We start from the raw sequence: 12,227 nt of genomic DNA on the forward strand, positions 1-12,227 counted from the left end.
TTTTACAGGCGTATTTCTACACATGTAAAGAATATCATTGAAGTCAATGGGAGTCTTATTTTTACATGTGTATTTTACAAAAATAAACGCGCGTTTACTCCGTGTGAAGGCTCCCTTAATGTGACCTAGCCGAAAGGACAAAAACACAAAATAATAGAAAAAAAAGGACAAGCTACATCTCCTAAAAGTAGAGATGTGAGAACAGTTTCCTTCATTTCCAGTGACCATAAACCTCTCGTCTTATCGGTGAGCCCTCACTATCATGGCGCTAACTTTAGCTATAGCGGCGCCTGCCTCTCCCAGCCTCCCATCATTTATCTCCCGGCCGCTGCTCGTCCCCTCCCTCCTTCCCGCTGTCCCTGTCCGTCTCTCCTCCTCCTCCTCCCCCAGTAGTAAGGGAGCTGCCGGCGCTGCTAGGAAGGGGAGTGTGCGCGGCTCAGGCTGCAGCCTCCCCTCTTCATGCCTATTTTAGTCACGTCTTCCCGGCCACTCGTCAGCTCCTCAGTGACAAACTTTCCCGGGACGGCCGCTCTGCAGAGCCAGGTAAGAAGCGGGGTTGGCGCTGAACTTCCCTCACACTCACCTGGTGTCACCTCCCAGGGTGTGAGTGTCACCTTACACCTCAGCGTAAGTGACAGCCGGCAGCCACTGTGGTGAGGCTTGTACGTTGTGTGAATCCCCCGAGGTTTCTCCTTCATGTTGTTTATCCGCCTAGTAGTCAGCGATACGGTCATTGTATGTGGCGGTTCTGCTCCTCCACTTACCGGGCTCAGTGACAAGTGTACGGCCGGAGGAGCGCTCACCCCTCACTGTCACTCAGCCATAGGAGACAATATGGTGAATATTTCATGAGCTGTGGGGAGCTCCTGTAAACTTTCCATGCAGAGCCTAGGCTGAGGAGATGTGGTCGGAGGCACAGGCTTAGTGCACATGGGGTGTTACTTCTGTGGTGATAACATGTATACTTTATAATATTTCCAAGTCCTGCCTGAAAAGCTTACCATGTTACAGTTTCAGTACAAGGATATTATACTTAAATAAAGACTTTGTATCCTGTGAGGGCAAATCCACATATATTGTTACTGCAAGCAGGACTTGTCTCTAGGCCAATTTTGGGCAGAAACCTGGCGGACCCCCTTATAGTCTATGGGGTTCGGGGATAGGGTTTAATTTTTCGGATGGAAGAAAGGAACGCGAACGCTAATGTGAACCTACCGTTGCAGTATTTATTCCTAAAATGTGCACATATAAATACATGGTGGCATTCTCCATTGTACTCATAGTCCTCATATACTCAGCACTCTCCCCCAGAATCCCTGATTTTATTGGAGTATATCTCTGTATACATTGAGTCTGAAGGAACCTGCCCAGCCAATTGCCATTCCTTATTCTGTGCTGTTGTAGGGTTTTATGCGCCATTGCTGCATCCATTCAATCGTTTGCCATAAGCCGGACGGGTCTTATATCATTATCCAATTTGTTTTCTAAGGCACTGAATGGCATAACCTGCAGGCATGCAAAGTATATGTTTTACCCATTGACATCCGGCTAGATCTCTCACTCCCGGTTATCACACTAGTGTTAATGCAATACAGGAGCCTATTCTGATATGAGGGGACCTTGGACATTTATGGTTTATTCGCAGGGTACACCATGAATGTGTGGTAGATGTCGGTCCGATCGCTAGGACCCACACTTATTTCTCCAATAAGTATACTATAGATGATGCTTTGACATAGAATGTTCTTTGAGATTATGTTGGTTACTTCATGCACATTGGGCATAGTATTGCCTGTTGTACGTAAACATCAAATATATTCATTGACAAAAAAAATAACGCACCGAGATAGAAATGTTAGATGGCTGTAAAACTTGGCATGCAGTTATATCTCAGGCAGATATGTAAATGATTAAAGGTGTGGTTTAAAAAAAGGCTTTCAGAGGCTACTTTACAGTAGTTTACATTGTGACAAGTGTTGCTTGCTTTCATGGTACCTATTACGTATCCTAGCATTGACTGGCAGTCAATGTCACCTTCGTTTACCATGGTGTTGTAAATGAGAAATGTGGACTGCTGTGTAGACTGCTATGTACCAGGACTGTATTTAGTGAAGACTGCACAGGCGTCGGGAGCATTAGAGAAGAGTGCCATTGCATTCTCATTGGACTCATTTCTCTTTGGACTCACTTTTTTTTAATGGCGAGCAAGCATGGTCTTTTAACATGCCGATTTGGGACAATAAAACCCCAGGTCTACATGGACCTGTGACTGGTTTTGTGTCCCAAATCGTCCTGCATCATTTTTTTTTCAGCAAAATTTCTCACAGAGAGTCCGCATAGTCCTCTGTGGACTATCTGCCTTTATTACACTTGTATGGAAAATGCCATAATTTCCATAAGTTTAATTGACATGCTGCGATTACTAAAACATGCGCTTTTTTGAAATCACAGCTTCGCCGCTGCTGATGTTTTTGTGCAATGTGTGGATGGGAATAGCCAGAATCCCATCCACTTTGCAGGTAATGTAAAACACAGTGTTTTTTTCACTGCGGAGATTCCTCCACGTCCAAAACGCTGCATGTCTGCAAACATTATGGGCCTCGAACTCACCAGACAGGTCAGAGATAAAGTTGTGGAGAAGTTTATAGCAGAATTAGGTTCTAAAAACATATCCCAAGCTTTGATCATCCCAAGGAGCTCTGTTCTATCCATCATTCAAAAATAGAAAAAGTATTCTACAACTGCAAACCTACCAAGACATGACCTAAACTTACAGACCAAGAAAGGCCTGGTTCACATCTGCGTTTGGTATTCCATTAGGGGAGTTTGCTTGGGGAATCCCCGAACGGAATATTGAACGCATTGACAAGCGGTGAGCAATGAAGACACACGGACTCCATAGACTATAATAGGATCCATGTGTTTTCCACACGGTGTCCGCACGAGTCATGTGGAGAGGAATTCATGAAGTACTTTTCCCTCACGTTTCGTGTGGACACCGCTTGAAAATATACGGACCCCATTATTGTCTTTGAGGTCCGTGTGCTGTCATTGCTCACCGCTTGTCATTGCATTCGGTATTCTGTTCGGGATGTCCCCAAGCAGACTCCCCGAACGGAATACTGAACGCAGATATGAACCAGGCCTAAGGAGAGCACTGGTCAGAGGCAGTCAAGAGGCCCATGGTCACTCTGAAGGAGCTGCAGAAATCCACAGCTCAGGTGGAAGAATCTGTCCACAGGACAACTATAAGTCGTGCACTCCACAAATATGGCGTTTATGGAAGAGTGGCAAGAAGAAAACCACTCTTGGAAGAAAGACATAAGAAGTGCTGTTTGAAGTTTGCCACAAGCCATACAGAGGACACAGCAAACATGTGGAAGAAGGTGCTTTGGTCAAAGTTGAACTTTTTGGCCTAAATGCTGAGCGCTATGTGTGGCCGTAAAGTAAGGGATCATTCACACGGGGCCAGTGGGGTGGAATTTGAACGCGGAATCTGCCTCCATACAATGGTGGTCTATGTAGACTGCTAGCGTTCGTTTTTCCGCTAGCGTTTTTTTGCCGCTAGTGGAAAAAAGAAGCGACATGACCTTTCTTGAGGCGGATTCTGCCTCAGGAAGTCAATACAAGTGAATGGGAGGTGGAAAAACCGCACCCAAGAACTGCGACACGGTTTTTTAAGGTCCATTCACTGTAAGGGAGGGAAAACCGCCTAGCGTTTTTTGAGGCGGCTTTTACCAAAAACAGCTCCAAAAAAGCTCCCAAAAACGCCTCAGTGTCCAAAAACCTAATTCCTGAAGCAGTTTTTTTTCCAGACCAAATTCTGGCCCCCTATTCACATGTGAACTAAGCCTAACACTGCTCATCACCCTGAACACAACATGCCCACTGTGACACATGGTGGTGGCAGCATCATGCTGTGGGGATGTTTTTCTTCAGCAAGGGAAGTGAAGCTGGTCACAGTTGATGGGAAGATGGATGGAGCTAAACACAGGGCAATCCTGGAAGAAAACTTGTTAGAAGCTGCAAAAGACTTGTGAATGGGAAGGAGATTCATCTTCCAGCAAGAAAATGACCCTAATAATACAGCCAGAGCTTCAGTGAATGGTTTAGAAGTGTTTATGAATGGTTTAGATCAAAGAACATTCATGTATTAGAATGGCCCTGTCCAGGGCCGCCATCAGGAATTTTGGGGCCCCATACAGCCTAAGTGTCTGCCCCCCCCCCCGCCATTTTAAAAACGACCTTATTTTGCGACATACCAATTCTGTATTACATTTCCCTTTATTTAGCAGCATTACAAGGCTTAATCAGATTCTATTTGCAGGTAAAATCTGCTACGTGTGACAGCGCCTATAGAGAGCCAACACCATTTATAAGAGCCCTCCTAATAAATCCTCAGGGCTTTTTCACATTGCGTTTTTGGCCTCCCTTGCCGGGATACGTTGGTAAGCAGTCAGAATCAGCTGTCAACTTATCCCTGCACGAAGAACTGGCCATTAAAAAAAGGGGGGGCCTGCAGTTCTCCGTGCAGGGATAAGTGGGGAGCTGATTGTGACTGGTTACCAACGTATCCCGGCAAGGGAGGCCAAAAACGCAACGTGAATACTCCTTTAAAGTGAAAGTCCCACCCCCAAACAGGCTGCTATGCTAGTAGCATAGCCTACATCATTATTATTCTCCAGCTAAAAACTTATATATTATTGCCCCAGTTCCCTCTCCGCAGCGCCGCACACCCGATGTCCCAACAATTCCCCCCCCCGTCCACCCTCTAACATCTTTCCATTGACCCCTGTACCCATACCTCCCAACTTTTGAAGAACCAAAAGAGGGACAAAATGTGCGGCGCGCTGTGGAAAATTAGCCCCACCCACTGTTATGTTGACTCTGCCCACTCATTAATTTTTCATGTGCCCGCACACTGTATAATCCTCCTACAGTCACCCGTAAATTATATGTCCCCCCTCCGTCTCTCCCCCAGCTTCATATACACCCTTCATCTGCCCCCATATTAATGTCCCCTCCATCTCTGCCCCCAGATTCATGTCCCCCCATCTCTGCCCCCAGATTCATGTCCCCTCCATCTCTGCCCCCAGATTCATGTCCCTCCATCTCTGCCCCCAGATTCATGTCCCCTCCATCTCTGCCCCCAGATTCAGGTCCCCCCATCTCTGCCCCCAGATTCATGTCCCCTCCATTTCTGCTCACAGATTCATGTCCCCTCCATCTCTGCCCCCAGATTCATGTCCCTCCATCTCTGCCCCCAGATTCATGTCCCCTCCATCTCTGCCCCCAGATTCATGTCCCTCCATCTCTGCCCCCAGATTCATGTCCTCTCCATCTCTGCCCCCAGATCCATGTCCCCTCCATTTCTGCTCACAGATTCATGTCCCCACATCTCTGCCCCCAGATTCATGTCCCTCCAGCTCTGCCCCCAGATTCATGTCCCCTCCATCTCTGCCCCCAGATTCATGTCCCTCCATCTCTGCCCCCAGATTCATGTCCTCTCCATCTCTGCCCCCAGATTCATGTCCCTCCATCTCTGCCCCAAGTGTCATGCCGTCCTCTCCATCTCTGCCCCCAGTGTCATGCCGTCCTCTCCTTCCTCTGCCCCCAGTTTCACGTTCCACATTACACTTACCTTCTCCTTCGTTCCCCCGCTGCTCTCTGCGCGCCTCTCTCTCTTACTGGCGCACAGTTGTAGACGCGATGTGACGTCATCACATCGCGTCTACACTGCCGGGTAGCCGGTAGCAGCGGCGATGCGAGGAGCAGACACAGATCAGCTCCTCGCTTCAGCTGCATATGTGTCAGCGAGATAGGCCGCAGCAGCGAAGCGAGGAGCTGACACATATGCGGCTGAAGCGAGGAGCTGACACAGGTCAGCTCCTCGCTTCGCCGCTGCTGCCGGCTACCCAGCAGTGTAGACGCGATGTCAGCAAGAGAGGCGGCAGCGGCGAAGCGAGGAGCTGACCTGTGTCAGCTCCTTGCTTCAGCCGCGTATGTGTTCAACTCAGATCTGCGTCCTCTGGACGCAGATCTGAGTTGAAACAAACAGGACATACAATGACTGCTGTCGGCGCCGGGGGGCCCCTGACGCCAGTAGCAGTAGTACTGGCCTATCGGCGGCCCTGGCCCTGTCACAGTCCAGAGCTAAATCCTATTGAGCATCTGTGGCAAGACATGAACATTGCTGCTCACATTCTGCATCCAATCTGGCTGAGCTTGAGCTATTTTGCGTGTATCACATTGAAAGCAATATGGAAAAAAGCCTCCCATTGATTTCAAAAGGGTAGTGCACGTATGCTGGCACCCATAGAAATCAATGGGATCTGGTTTTTACGCGCTCATTCTGATCGACTTTTACGTTCAGAATGAGCGTGTGCAGGCAAAACTGGTAGAGACAGGCCAAAAGACTTGCAGCTGTAATTGCAGCAAAAAATGGCTCTACAAAGTATTGATATAGGGGGCTGAATACTTTTGCACATCACAGTTTGGAGATTTTTATTTAAAGGGATTCTACCATTAAAGCAACTTTTTTTCTAATTACCACGTCGGAATATCCTTAAGAAAGGCTATTCGTCTCCTACCTTAAGATGTGGTCTCCGTCGCGCCGTTCCTTAGAAATACTGGTACTTACCGGTATGCTAATGAGGTCTCGGCAGCAATGGGGGCGTCCTTCTTCATCTGCCTTCTCCCCTTGTCTGTCGTCTTCTTTCTTCGTCATGTCTGACGCCTGCGCATTCGCTCCTCACGTGTTCGTCGAACCGAGTGTACTGCGCATGCTCAGTAAGGTCCGTACAGCCTTCTGACGCCTGGATGAGTTCACTTGTGCTTCGGAGGCCTGTACGGACCTTACTGAGCATGCGCAGTACACTCTGTTCGGCGAAGACGTGAGGAGCGACTGCGCAGGCGTCAGACATGACGAAGAAAGAAGATGACAGACAAGGAGAGGAGGCAGATGAAGAAGAAGGACGCTACCATTGCTGCCGAGACCTCATTAGCATACCGGTAAGTACCGGTATTTCTAAGGAACGGCGCGACGGAGACCACATCTAAAGGTAGGAGACGAATAGCCTTTCTTAAGGCTATTCCAACATGGTAATTAGAAAAAAAAGTTGCTTTAATGGTAGAATCCTTTTAATTAAAATTTAGAAAACCATGTATCATTTTTGATCCACCACAATAATCTGCTAGTTTGTGTTAGTCTGTCACTTACAATCTCAATAAAATACCTTGAAAGGGGCCCTATCAGCAAAATTTTGCTGTATGAGCCCCACAAATGCGTGAATAAAAAGGCTATTCAGGCACCGCTAATGTTATTTTAACCCCCCCCCCCACACACACCCCGTTTTAAAATGAAACCATAAAAACATATATGTAAATCATACCTATCGTGCACGCTGGGCGGTGATGCACGGTCCGACGTTATCTTCTGGCACACCTTCCTCTTCTTTTGGCGACGCCCTCCGGTCCTGGATCTTCTCCGGCTTTATCGTCCTCTTCTCCGGTGGGATTGGTTCAAATTCCGGCGCGTGCGCAGTAGCACTGTGCATTCTCCGGCGCCATTTTTCTCAATGGAAGTTCGCGAGCGTACTGCACATGTCATCGAACTGCTCACATAAGTAATATTATTAGCAAAGTGCCTTATAATTACAGTGCGAGAAGAATAACCCTGATAACTGTTCTTGCAGAGTACCTCTAATAAACAATAGGTCCAGTAGAATACCCCTTCACAAGCAGTGATATAAACAACAACAAAAGCAAACAAAGGCTTTCACCACAGATGGCTTCGTCAGGGGAAGCCATCTGTGGTGAAACGCTCGTCAGGCGTTCCGGTCTTTGGTAGGTATATTCATTATTATTTTTGCAATTTATTGTGTTCAAAGTTTTTCATTTGTTAATCATTGTGTCATGCCTTACTTCTAATGTCTTATCAGCCTTGCACTCACTTCATTATTTAACTACCATGCTTTCACTTGTGTATATGGCTACATGTGTGTATTCCCTTATGCACCTATACTGAGTTCTATCTCTATTTAGGGGTATTGCTACTATATTTATTTATTTTTTATTTTTTTTGTGCATATATTTTTCAGATAGCTGACACCTCATTATAATATTATTGTTTTATACACTTTGTTACACTTTTGCATGTTTATATTTTACTGTTCATTGTTGCCTGCCACTCACCGTATTTATTAATCTCCTATATTTAGCCAGTATTTTTGATATTTATATGAACTACAATTTATTTATTTTTTATTTGATTATTAAGCAGTGATATAGTAGAGCTAGCTGTGTTTTACCCATTGTAAAAGGATCCCACGTATGCTTTATAATTTTATGATATATCTTCATAGATCTCATATCCTTTGATACTGCAGTGGCCACAGGGGTAGCTATCTACATATGTATAGCATTTAACCCCTTAAGGACGCAGAGTAGTTTGTATGTTAATTCTTGCGACTTTTTTCATAATTCCTTCCCCACCTTTCTTCCAAAATTATAACATTTTAAAAAAATTTCTGTCGACATAGCTAAGTGAGGGCTTATTCATTGCGTGACGAGTTGTACTTTCATTTTGTCAACAAGAAAAAAATAGATTTTAATGGGAGAATCCCTTTAATACGCACCATGTTTGGAGGCCTCCAGGCACTGCATATTACTTAAAAACACCATACCAACAGTGAAGTTTGGAAGTGAGGACATCATGGTGTGGGGCTGTTTCTCAGCTTACAACACGGACAAACGTCATATAATTGAAGGAAGGATGAATGGACAAATGTACCGAGAAAATCTGCTGCCAACTACCCGGATGATGAAGATGAAATGATAATGGACATTACAGTAAGACAATGATCTCAAACACACAGCCAAGAAAACTCTCAGTTGGTTGCAGAGAAAGAACATAAAGCTTCTAGTATGGCCCAGACAATCCCCTGACCTGAATCCACTAGAAGGTCTGGAAGGAACTAGAGCTCGGGCATTATAGAAGGAGCCCACCGAACCTTCAGGGCCAAGATCACTCCTGAGCAATACATGTGACTAGTTTCTCCATACAGGAGGCATCTTGAAACTTCATCACCAAAAAAGGCTTTTGTACAAAGTATTAAATAAACTTTAGTAAGCATGTTCAGTCCTTTTTTCTTGTAATTTCTCATTATCACACTTAATTTATGGACATCTATGGTTTATTCAGTACTTATTTCAACCTATGTATACCTCTGTGGCCACAAACTTATGAACAAATGGAGAGAGAATCATCGTTTTAGAGATATGCAAGTCAGCCTGCACCATAGACAGACCCAGTATGACAGACCTGCTTCCAGCCAGCCACTAGTGCTCAGGATCTCATTTGGCGTTGCCTCTCCTTTAATGTGAATAATATTTTCAGCCAGTTCCTGCATCACAGCTGTGTGTAGGCAAATGTAGCTGGGCTGCCCCAGTGCACTTACAGGCTGATATACATATTCATAAAAGTTATCTCTGCTTCATTGGTTTGTGACCACAAAGGTGTTTCTGTTTGCTTTAAAGGCCCCTACACATCAGTACTATTTGTGTGGAAGACATTTTGGAGCTGATGCACTTCCCTTAAGCCCCATCCGTGAATATCTCCCAAATATTCCAGCTACTTCCCCATATGTATTTCTTATGCCTGTGCCTTTCACAGTTCTGTCCCCAATACTGTTGAACTGTACTTTTGTCTTCTTATCTAAACTAGAAAATGAAACAAGAGGTTATGTTCTGCTCTCATTTTGTTGGAAGATCTGCCATATTTGATGGGTAAATAGCTTATCTTTCTGTGCTATTCTTCCTGTGAAGATAAGGGATGCCAGGAGGGAAACCTGACTGACCCATTAAAAGTCAAAGTCAGATGTCATGTTGCAGATGTCCATCATTAGATGAATGTGGCTGTCTGTTTTACCTCTAATAGAAATAAATAAAATTATTTGAACAGTGAACAGTGCCTTGGTCGGGCTTTTGTTTCTTACTGGTACCAAGCTGTAATAAATTGTCCTCCTGGAACTTCAGCTGTACAATGAAGGAAATAATCCAGGGGTATGTAGTCACTACGGTAAATAATTTGGACCCTGACCTTTGTGTAAACCATGGCTATAAAGGTTTCTTGGCAGATGCAGACCAGTAACCTAGAAGAATGAGTGGAATGATCTAATTTGGAGGATTTAGAAATAAATTACCATAGAAATAAAGTTCCTCAGTTTCCTGTAAAAGTATAATACCATACAAATATATGATTTCTTAATAGTGATATGTTAAAATCCTGTACATACTGTTGAATTCCATAGCAGTAACTTTGTAAGCTAGAGCGGAGAAGGCATGTGTTGACAGCTGCTTGATAAAAGCCAGAAGCACCATACCTTATTCTATTGCATAGATATGCAGCACATACATGGTCATGGCTTAATACATGCATGCCCTTAGGCACTATGTAAATAGATGTGCATTAATTCAGGAATTGTAAAATAATCTATTATTTTTAAAAGTTATAAAAATATTGTTTTATGAAAATTTCTGTAGAAGGGCAATTTATGGCAAATTTTTATATTTATCTACTTTATATATAAAATTATTCTAGAATTTGATGACCATTTTATGGATCAGGTGTCACAAAGTAAATGGAATAGAGATTTATTATCTGTGCCAGCAATCCTTCATAGGCTTACACATAAATCGCAGGACTCCTTGCACAATTTAGCATGACCCTCACCCACATGTTAGACCTGGCATTGTTTTCTATTGCTTTTTTAATAGTGACAGAGATTGTTGACATTTTGTGTGACATAGTTGCAAATGACAGTAAAGGTAACTCACAGGTTTTAGAAATCGGGGCAGATTTATATGGCAGTCGTAATCAAAATGCCTCATAATAAACAGTGCATTTTGGTAGTTCATTCGCAGCAAAAAAACAAATCTATACTGATGAAAAATTGTTCTAAAACTCACACCAGTTTTTAGCGTGAATGCGCTGGATAAACTACGTTCAGCCAAAAAAGCTGAAATACACTGCTTTCCTTTATAGTATAATTCATAGTTCATACAGCAGCTATAACATAAAATTATTTGCCTAGACGCCCCTAGTGGAAGATGTACGGAAATACTTTGACTGATTTGGTTATCTGGAGAATCAGTTAAAAGGACCTTTCATTATTTTGGCTGTTACGTATCAGCATGTTCTGACCATTCCACAGCTGGGTCCCTCACACTTTGATAAAATAGCTTCACCTACACTTGTTCTTTGGTGGGCCTTGAAGATTGCAAAACAAAACACAATGGGACTCTGTACAGTAACCTACATATATGATGAATATTATCTTTCAGACCTCTATTGTAAATCATAGAGAGAGACCAGGGATACTTAACACAGTAAGTGGGTATTCCACACTTTTACATCTGGGGGATCTGTTTTGTTGGATCCGGGGACCATGTGGTTATCAATTGCTAAGTAGTCCAGAGTCCATAGCTTTCGTATTCTCTTAAGATACAAGATTGCTCTTTAGTATGTTTCTGACTTCTTTTTTTTTTTTTTTTATAGAGTACATCAATATAGTATTTATGTTTTATATATAGGGGCTAAATGCACCTATGCGGTGATGGATCTTTCACTATTTCACCACCACCAGGTATTTGCATTTTTTAGTAGGTACCGTTTTATTGATTTTGCCATAGTTGGAAGTCTTTCTCTAGTGTCCACCATTGCCATACAATCATTTCTGTTCATTTCAGTACCCAATATGCAAATTAGACTCTCTACTGTCAGGGCTGGAGCAAACAGTAGAGAGTCTGAATAGCTTATTGGGTGCTGATACTAACACAAATGATTGCTTGGAAATGGTGGGCACTAGGGAAAAAATTCCAGTGGAGCGGCTCATATTAATCCCTTCCCCACATCTGCCATACCATTATGGTGGATGTTAGGTCTTTAAAAATGGTGGCCTCTGCACAATGTAATGTTCAGAGATCACTCTGATTGTGGACATTACATTCTGATATGGCTCCCCAAAGTTGAAACCCCCTTCCCCATTGCTGCTCATCGAGATTGCAATAACCATCCTATTGCTATGGCAATTACCAAACGCAGATAGGAACCTAGGGTCACAGACTGCGTAGAGCAGGGGTGCTCACACTTTGTCAGCATGTGAGCTACTTCTTAACATGACCTTGCCCTAAGATCTACTACCCACTTCTTGTGGGCGGGGCTGATG

At 44.0% G+C, this 12,227-nt stretch overlaps 1 protein-coding gene across 2 annotated transcripts in view; it reads left to right on the forward strand.

Moving 5' to 3' along the window:
• Positions 1-407: 407 nt before the first annotated feature.
• POPDC1 (popeye domain cAMP effector 1) overlaps positions 408-12,227 on the forward strand; it is a 66,516-nt gene continuing 54,696 nt past the window's right edge. For both annotated transcript variants that reach the window (XM_075268163.1, XM_075268164.1), the window contains exon 1: positions 408-543. The gene's annotated coding sequence lies outside the window, so the exon portion shown is untranslated. The remainder of the gene's footprint in view (positions 544-12,227) is intronic.

Source organism: Leptodactylus fuscus, chromosome 3 (genome assembly GCF_031893055.1).
Source record: "Leptodactylus fuscus isolate aLepFus1 chromosome 3, aLepFus1.hap2, whole genome shotgun sequence".
Classification (NCBI taxonomy): domain Eukaryota; kingdom Metazoa; phylum Chordata; class Amphibia; order Anura; family Leptodactylidae; genus Leptodactylus; species Leptodactylus fuscus.